General features: G+C 43.0%; 1 pseudogene; it reads left to right on the top strand.

Moving 5' to 3' along the window:
* Positions 1 to 579: 579 nt before the first annotated feature.
* On the top strand, positions 580 to 8,073 carry LOC105717789 (mitochondrial transcription rescue factor 1-like; annotated as a pseudogene).
* Positions 8,074 to 9,329: the final 1,256 nt, after the last annotated feature.

Raw genomic sequence — 9,329 nt, 5'->3', positions numbered from 1 at the left:
TAAGCTTTTGCTGAGTGCTTGCTATTCAAAAATCCAAGTGTTATTTCCATTCCATTTCACAGATAAACAAACTGAGGCTTAAAGAGGCCTACTAAACTAAGGCAAGGTCCTGCAGTTAAAAATTGAGCCAGAATTCTTATCGAGGCAATCGAGGCAGGGTAACTCTAGAGCCCGTGCTCTTTTTTTATTTTTGTATTTTAAGACAGAGTCTCTCTGTGTCACCCAAGCTGGAGTGCAGTTGCAGGATCTCAGCTCACTGCATCCTCTGCCTCCCAGATTCAAGCGATTCTCCTGCGTCAGCCTCCCGAGTAGCTGGGATTATAGACATTCGCCACTATGCCTGGTAATTTTTGTATTTTTAATAGAGATGGGCTTTCACCATGTTTACCAGGCTGGTCTTGAACTCCTGACCTCAGATGATCTGCCCACCTTGGCCTTCCAAAATGCTGGGATTACAGGTGTGAGCCACAGTGCCCGGCGGAGCCCACTCTCTTAATGACCTCACTGTATGCCTCTTCCTGATTGATTTATTCAATTAAAAATATGTTGAGTCACTGCTGTGTGCTGAACTCATTCTAGATGTTGGAGATAGACAGTGACGCGCAGGACCACACCTGGTTCTCACAGGGCCTACACTCTGGTGTGAAGTGTCTGAAAGTATGTGGAAAGAGGGAGACAGGAAAAAAGAGGAGTGAAACAGCTGGGTGCGGTGGCTCACACCTGTAATCTCAGCACTTTGGGAGGCCGAGGTGGGCAGATCACAAGGTCAGGAGTTCGAGACCAGCCTGACCAATATGGTGAAACCCCGTCTCTACTAAAAAATATAAAAATTAGCTGGGCATGGTGGCACAGTAATCCCAGCTACTTGGAAGGCTGACGCAGGAGAATCACTGGAACCCGGGAGGCAGAGGTTGCAGTGAGCCAAAATCGGGCCACTGCACTCCAGCCTGGCAATAGTGCAAGACTCCATCTCAAAAAAAAAAAAAGAGGAGTGAAACTGCTGAGCCACTCTATGAAAACTCTATATTGAACTATTTGAGGAAGCGCCAGGCTGTTTTCCAAAAGCAGCTGCACCATTTTGTATTTCACCAACCAAGTGTGTGGGGTGCAATTTCTCTACATCCTCGCCAATACTTCTCCGACATTTTGATTACAGCCATGATGAGAGGCATTTTAAATTTCTGATGTAATTACTTCTAAAACAAAACCTTTGAATCATGTCAAATCGAGCTGACTTAAAACAAAAGAGAAAGTCCTAACTCAAAGCTCTGATTAACCTCAGGCTGCAGAGCTTCTCTTTGTGTTTCTGGGAGGACAATGCTTGTACCCTGCTAGGCACTTAGTGTCCAGGACACCCACCAGCTCTTTGCAGACAAGTTTTCCAGATGGTCTTTAAATGATCAGCCAGGTTAGTTTTCACGGCAAGATCCTTCCTCCCATGGCCCCCCGCTGCTGTGTCAGTGAAAACACTAACTTTGTTATACAGCCAACAGAAAGCGCCTGCGAGGTGTATGCTCCTTTTCTTTCTTTTCTATTAATTTACATTTTACAACGTTCATATCTCATGAAGACAAAAGTAGATCACCAGCACATTCAACTTTGACCAGAAAAAGGAAAGTCGCCTCTTGTTAAGTGGCCTACATAAGATGCGTGGTCATTTTTAGATTAAACAAATGTAAAACACATTATTTTATATTGGGGCATATTTTCATAACTTAAATACAATTTTTACTTTCTAAAAGATGCTTTCCAACTCTTGGGAATATATATGTTTAAAAACATGGCCTAAAACAAAAAAGCAGTGTGGAATAAGCAAGTGGTATATCCACTTAGCAGCTGAGTTACCATATAGTATAACATAAGGTAATTGTAATCCCGAAAACTCTTAGTATACACAGCTAACCTCAGCCAATACATATTCCTAAAAAGAGATTGCTACAAGCCAAACTCTATCTCTAATAGGAATGAAGAACTGACACTACATTTGAACTCCCCATTTTACTTTGTTATGATTAAAGTATTGCCTTCAATGCAATAATTTAAAAAACCCAAGCGTATTTGCATTAAAGGTCAAAAAAGGAGTAAGGAGGATTAAAACCATGGCTTCGTGCTATTTTAACTATGAGAGAACATCAATCAATAAAACGTAATTGAAAAATTCTTACCTGAAGAATTCTTTGGATAGCAGTAACATCAAATTCTTGTTTTATGTTTTTTCACTTAGTGTTTTGATTCACAACAATTTTTTCTTGTTGGAAACTCCCACTGACTCCAGCGTAAATAAATAAAGTTTGTTTTGAGATCAGTTTCCATGGTGAGACATTACTTTAAAGCCGGTAACACACTAGGTATGATACAGTTCTTCCACATTTTCTTTTTGCCGGATGCGTAGAATATCTCACATTCCACTTACAACAACTTTGTGGCTTTCTACATAACACTATATTAAAATAATACTTCAAATAACTTGTGTCTCTCATGGGAAGATCTCACACAATTTGGTTTCATTAATAAACACCTCTGTGGCCAGGCACGGTGGCTCACATCTGTAATCCCAGCACTTTGGAAGGCTGAGACAGGCAGATCACTTGAGGTCAGGAGTTCAAGGCCAACCTGGCCAACAGGGTGAAACCCCATCTCTACTAAAAATACAAAAATTAGCTCAGCGTGGTAGCACATGACTGTAATCCCAGCTACTCAGGAGGCTTAGGTACTAGAATCGCTTGAACCCAGGAGGCGAGGGTGCAGTGAACCAAGATTGTGCCACTGCACTTCAGCCTGGGTGAAGGAGTGAGACTGTCTCACCAAAAAATAAAATAAAATAAACACCTCCTTGCCCTACCCACTCCAAGCACCATGAAAGTATAAACTTCTCTTTGTTGAAAAGGTTAAGGTAAAAAGATTAAGAATTTTTCATACATGAAAAGACCTTTCAGATGATCTGTAGGCCATCAGTTCTCAATATGGGGTACTCAGACAATATGCAAACTTACTAGGAAGGCAAATTCTCAAGCCCCACCTGAACCTATTGAACCAGAAACTTAGGGGACATTGGGCACAGCTGTGTCATTTCTAACAAGCCTCCAGGTGATTCTGATGCATGCCAGAAAGTTTGAGAACCACTGATTTAGGCCAGATCACTCATTTACAATGGAAGCCGCTCAGCCACTGACAGGTTAGTGATTTGCCTAAAATTGTTAATGTCAAAATTGGGATTAGATTCCAAGTCTCTTAACTTCAATTAGTTCCAGTTTGCAGATTCTAACACTGGGAAACACATCAAGGAAAATCTCAACTCCTTCCCCGCCTGACCTGACCTGAGCAGCCATACCTGGTTCAGAGCTTCCAAGCTCCAAACAAAACGGGAATCAACAAAGAGAACTTGGTGATATTTGTCTGCAAAATCCTGCCCCGATTCTTTTTATTTACAGGGTTTGTTGTATAGTAAACATGCTATTGAATGTGAAGCCTGGAGGGTTCCATTCTGGTTCTCTCTCTAACCACAACACCCCCTCTCATCTTACATTGTCTATAAATGTAAGAGAGATGTATTAGATTGCACAGTATGCAAATGTAAGATTCTCTAGAGCTCAGAAGTTTCATGATTCCCCAAGCCTGACCGATAAACAAGTTTTCTCGTTGCCACCATGTCAGACACTCTAAATCCATTTTCTGGTGAGCAGAACATCTGGATTCCTAACGCTTTTATTTCCCCCTTTTCCTCCATCCCCAGCCTATGCTCTATACAATGGCTAATGTGCTATCATTGTTCAAATATCGAGCCATCATATGGTTGTGATCACGAAGGCAGAATTTAAAGAAGAAATAGTAAAATTAATCAGGAGATAAAGATTGCCAAAAAATAAACATTTTAACTTCCTCAAGAATGGAAATTTCACAGGCATGGAGGCTCAATCTGAATTAATATTCTCAGAGTTTACTCTGTGGATTTGACCAGAGTCCAAAAAACAGCAAGAAATTATTTTTAATTACTTAAAGCAAATAGGGTTATAATATAGGTTAAAACATCGGCAACTGGCAAAGTCGGCTGCTTTCCAGTTTGCTTGTGTGGCATCACGTATTGATGGACATAGTACTCAACACAGCGGTGCCATTAACATCTGCATAACTTACCTTCACTTTAATGGAACAGGAATAATACAGAAAAGTGTAACTCCTGGACTGCCAAACAGAGTCGCAACAACATAGTAAGAGAAGACTGCGTATTCCAAGGACTGCAATCCTGTTGCTCTCTGATCATATTTTCAAACCAAGAATCTGTATAGAACATGAAGAGTTGGACTGTGGCTGCATTTCTTGTACCTTAAATCGGGGAGATAGCATCACTAATAAAGTCTCACATGGTATCTTTCCATCTCTTCTTATGAGTCTTCTAGTAACTGCTATTAAGAGGAAACGACACTTTCTGAGATAGGCCAAAAAGAGCTGTGTTGTTGAAGATGCATTTTTCTACCTGTCAGCAGAGACATTACTTCCTACCTGAAACACAAGTCTAAAGTCATAAATTCATTCTGGATCTCTGATTTCTGTGGAACAAAGCCTTTCTGAGGATAAAAAACTTTAACAGATGCAGAAATAAGTTAATGAATCTCGAGGTTCTAAATTAAATTTGAGAGTATGTGAAAATAACAAAGGGAAGGAAAAACAATAGTACTTCAGGAAATTTCACGTTGTTTGGTTAAAATAAGGTACGGCAATTTATATAGAAAAGAAAAACTAAAATCAGTATCACAATGGATTAAATTAGCTTCTTTTGTTAATAGCTACATAAAAACATTATACATTTTCTCTTTTTTTTTTTACTTATTATTATTATTTTTATATAAAAGAGATGGGGTCTCGCTGTTAACCAGGTTGGTCTCAAACTCCTGGCCTCAAACAATCCTCCCATCTCAGCCTCCCAAAGTGCTGGGATTACAGGCGTGAGCCACGGCTCTGAGCCATTTTATTTTCTTATAGAAAGAAACTAAGAAGTACAAAATAAGTTTAATTCACCTAATTACATCATCCAAAAATCATGGACATTGAGAAAATAAGAGCAGAGTATTTCAATGGTGCTACTAAGTATATTAGTTATGCAAAGGAAACTACCTAGAAAGGAAATTTTTAAGTAGTTCTTTAGGACAGGAATATTTTATGCATACTAAATGCTGTCAACATATGTTTTCTTAATGTGTAAAAAAAGAATGAACTGGATAACTAAATCCATCAAAATAAATCCTAATTGAGACCCAGTGCCATATAAATTGTATCTATTCATTCATTGATTCATTCATTTTGAGACAGGATCTTGCTCTGTCACCCAGGCTAGAGTACAGTGACCCAATCATGGCTCACTGCAGCCTTGACTTCCTGGGTTCAATGGATCCTCCCACCTCAATCTCCCAAGTAGCTTGGAAAACAGGCATGTGCTACCATACCCAGCTAATTATTTTATTATTATTATTATTTTGTAGAGATAGGGTCTCACTATGTCACCCAGGCTGGTCCTGAATTCCTGGGCTCAAGCGATCCTCCCACCTTGGCCTCCCAAACTGCTGGGATTACAGACATGAACCACTGTGCCCGGCTGCCATATAAGTTGTATATTAAAACACTGCATGCCAGCCTATTCCTCACTCCCTCTTAATGGATGTCACCTAACCCCATGGTCCTCTGTAAAGGAAATCTACATGTGGATTGGAAGTAAATTGGCATCGGAACCCTCTGTCCCTTTCACACAGCACAGTCAACTCAGAGTCCCTATCCTGGACCAGGCTCACGTCCGTCTTTGCAGTGGATTGGAAGGACAGTGTCACTAAAGAAGCCCCCTCCCCAGGGTGTCCCGGGAACAGCTCCCTTGAGTGCTGTTTTCCTTTCAAGTCTTATAATTGTAATATGACTTTTGTTGCTTTTGGACTCTGTACAGAGAGACCGTCAGTTTTCAGTGAAACAGTTGGCTTAAAAAAATACTTCAAGGGGGAAGAAAACATAACTGAATCGCAGCAAGGCCCTCAGAAGTCATAGCCCTTGATCCTCCTCAGCCTCCTCAGTGGCAGCTTTCTAAATATTATCACTCTCCTGCCCCCAAAGCCACTCCTACCCCAGGCTCCTACCCCTAGATCCTTTCCTCTCCTAGTTTGCCAAGAGAACGTCCTCTAGAGAAAAGGGCTCCCTTAAGCCTCCTCTGTCATCATTGCAAAGCTCTTTCTCTCTCCCTACCTGCTATGGTGCTGGGCATCATGCCAGGCCCTGGGCACTTATGAGCTGTTTGAATCCCAACAATAAGCCACTGTTTTACAGAAAAGGCTCAGAAAGGTCCAAATCATAGAATGCTTCTCTGTTTACACGTTCCATTCCTTCTTGCCTGGGCCTAAAAAGAAGCATCCGATCAAGTCTTTTTCCTTTCTTAGCAGGAGGGGACAGGATTGTGCTCTACTGTCCAGGCTAGAGTGCAGTGGTGTGATCACAGCTCACTGCAGCCTTGAACTCCTGGGCTCAAGCAATCCTCCTGCCTCAGCCTCCTGTAGCTGAGACTATAGGGGCACACCACTGCACCAAGCTAGTATTAAAAAAAAATTTGTAGAGACAGAGTCTTGCTTTGTTGCCCAAGCTCTGATCAACTGTTAACCTCCCTACATACATACATACATACATACACACACACACACACACACACACACACACACACACCCCAATGCTGAATCCCATTTTCCCACCTCTTCTGGGGACTTCTTTATCAATCATTCCATCCTCTTGCAACTTCCCTTTTATTCTGAGCCAGGCTTCCCTTTAATGCCACATCCAAACCCATCAAGTCCTGATGGAATTCCACTCAAAAACTGTCCTTAGCTCTCCGATTTCCCAGCATCTTCACTGCCAAAACCCTGGGACTGGTCCAAGCACCAGCAACTCCTTTCCTGCCCACGGCAGGCCTCCTGACTCTTCTTCCTGAGTCTCCTCTCATCTCCAATAGATGGTTCTCCAACAGTAAGCACTGTGGACCTCAGAGGAAAAAAGAAGCCTGATCAGAGGCCCTGATACACAGGTTATAAGTGCCATGGTTACGACTAGTGTCAAACTGCATGCTGGTGTTTTAAGAAAGCCACATATGACCGGGTGTGGTGGCTCACGCCTATAATCCCAACACTTTGGGAAGCCAAGGAGGGCAGATCACCTGAGGTCAGGAGTTTGAGACCAGCCTGACCAACATGGAGACACCCCATCTCTACCAAAAATACAACATTAGCCGGGTGTGGTGGTGCATGCCTGTAATCCCAGCTACTCCAGAGGCTGAGGCAGAAACCCAGGAGGTGGAGGTTGCAGTGAGTTGAGATCACGCCACCTCTCTTCAGCCAGGGCAACAAGAGTGAAACTCCATCTCAAAAAAAAAGAAAGCCAGATACCTGAATTGGACTCTGAGGTGTTCTCCAAGGGACATCTTCATCACAAAAACTCTGTACTTCTTGGAATCAACACTTGTATTTTTCTAGTACCAAGTTACATGCATCAAATTATAAGACACTCTTCCATAGTATTTTCTCACTGAGACTCCCAGGGCTTTTAACATCTCTGGAATATAATTTTCCATTTTCCATAAGACTCAAAAGGAATTTAGGCTCTAAAAAAATCTACTAAAAAGTCTCTGCAAAAAAATAGAAGATGAAGAGGACTCCGATGCAGAAAGTGATCAGAACGAGATGAGGGAGCAGGAAGAGGAGCTTGAGGATGGCCTTGCTGTAGTGAAAGACTATAAACACCCGGAAACAGCCGTGCAGTCTTTTAAGGATGATGTCCTGAAGATGGGCCTGGATATTGGGAGAAACAAAGTGGAAGATGCATTCTGCAAAGGTGAACTCAGGCTGAATGGGGCAAAGTGATGGAAGAAAAGCAGAATGGACACAGTGGGAGAGACACTGGATCTTCTCATTGGAGAGGATAAAGAATCAGGAACAGAGACAGTGATGCGGATTCTCCCGAAAAAAGTGTTTGAAGACTGCAAGTGAAAAATACAGAGTAGTGTTATCATGGTGGAAGAACTTAAAGTTGCCTAAGCAAAGAATCTCTAAATAAAGAGATTGCTTGGCCAAGTGTGTTGGTTCGCACCTGTAATCCCAGCACTTTGGGAAGCCAAGGCGGGTGGATCACCTAAGGTCAGCAGTTTGAGACCAGACTGGCCAACATGGTAAAACCTCATCTCTACTAAAAATACAAAAATCAGCCAGGCGTGGTGGCGTGCACCTGTAATCCCAGCTACTAGCGAGGCTGAGGCAGGAGAATCACTTGAACTCAGGAGGTGGAGGTTGCAGTGAGCCCAGACTGCACCACGGCACTCCAGCCTGGGTGACAGGGCGAGACTCCATCTCAAAAAAGAAAAATACGTAAATAAAATACATGATTGCTTTTTGGCAATAAAGCTGCTTTCTAGGGGTAGAGGAAGGGGTCAATTGAAAAAGAGGACATTTTTATCAAAATAGAATTCTCTTATGGTTTAAAAAAACGTCTGATCAATCCCCTGCCTAAAGGCTCTGGTTGTCTTGCACTGCGATTAAACAAAAGCAAGCCCTTGGCCTTGATCTGCAAAGCCCTGTGGAGCTGACCACTGTCTCCCTGTAAACCTCACTTCCTGTAACCCTCCTCCCCGCCTCGCCTTCCCTCCAGCAGCCCAGGCTCACTCCCACCTCCTCACTTGCTTCTCCCTCTGCTGGGGCGCTGTTCATCTGCATGTTGGTGCAGGTGCCCCCGCCTTGTGACTTAGGTCTCAGTGCAAATGTCACCACAGAGAGGCCTGGCCTCCAATAAAGCACCCCCTCCCCTCCTGCTGCTCGTGTTGTTTATAGCATTTGCCAACACGTGAGCACTTTCTGTGTTCTGAGTTTGCTTTATGTCTCCCCCTACTAGAGTGGAAACCTCCTGAGGGTGGAGTTTTATTCACTGCTTAGTCACCCTCCCCTCCCTTACTAATTGTGTCTGCTCCCAGAGTCTCACTCTATCACCAGGCTGGAGCGCAGTGGCACAATCCCGGCTCACTCCGACTTCTGTTCTCCAATTGCAAGCAATTCTCCTGCCTCAGCCTCCCGAGTAGCTGGGACTACAGGCACACACCACCATGTCCGGCTAATTTTTTTTGTATTTTTAGTAGAAATGGGGTTTCACCATGTTGGCCAGGATAGTCTCAATCTCCTGACCTTGTGATCTGCCCGCCTCGGCCTCCCAAAGTGCTGGGATTACAGGTGTGAGCCACCATGCCCAGCCCCCAAATAGCTAATAATAAACCCTTCCTGAAAGAATGCATTGAGGCCATCAGTGTGTTCCTCTCGGCTTACACA

The sequence above is a fragment of the Aotus nancymaae genome, unplaced genomic scaffold, assembly GCF_030222135.1.
Source record: "Aotus nancymaae isolate 86718 unplaced genomic scaffold, 86718_ANA_hifiasm-v0.15.2.pri h1tg000040l, whole genome shotgun sequence".
Taxonomy (NCBI): domain Eukaryota; kingdom Metazoa; phylum Chordata; class Mammalia; order Primates; family Aotidae; genus Aotus; species Aotus nancymaae.
Note: the sequence above shows the minus strand (reverse complement) of the source record. Positions and strands in the feature narration are given on the sequence as shown.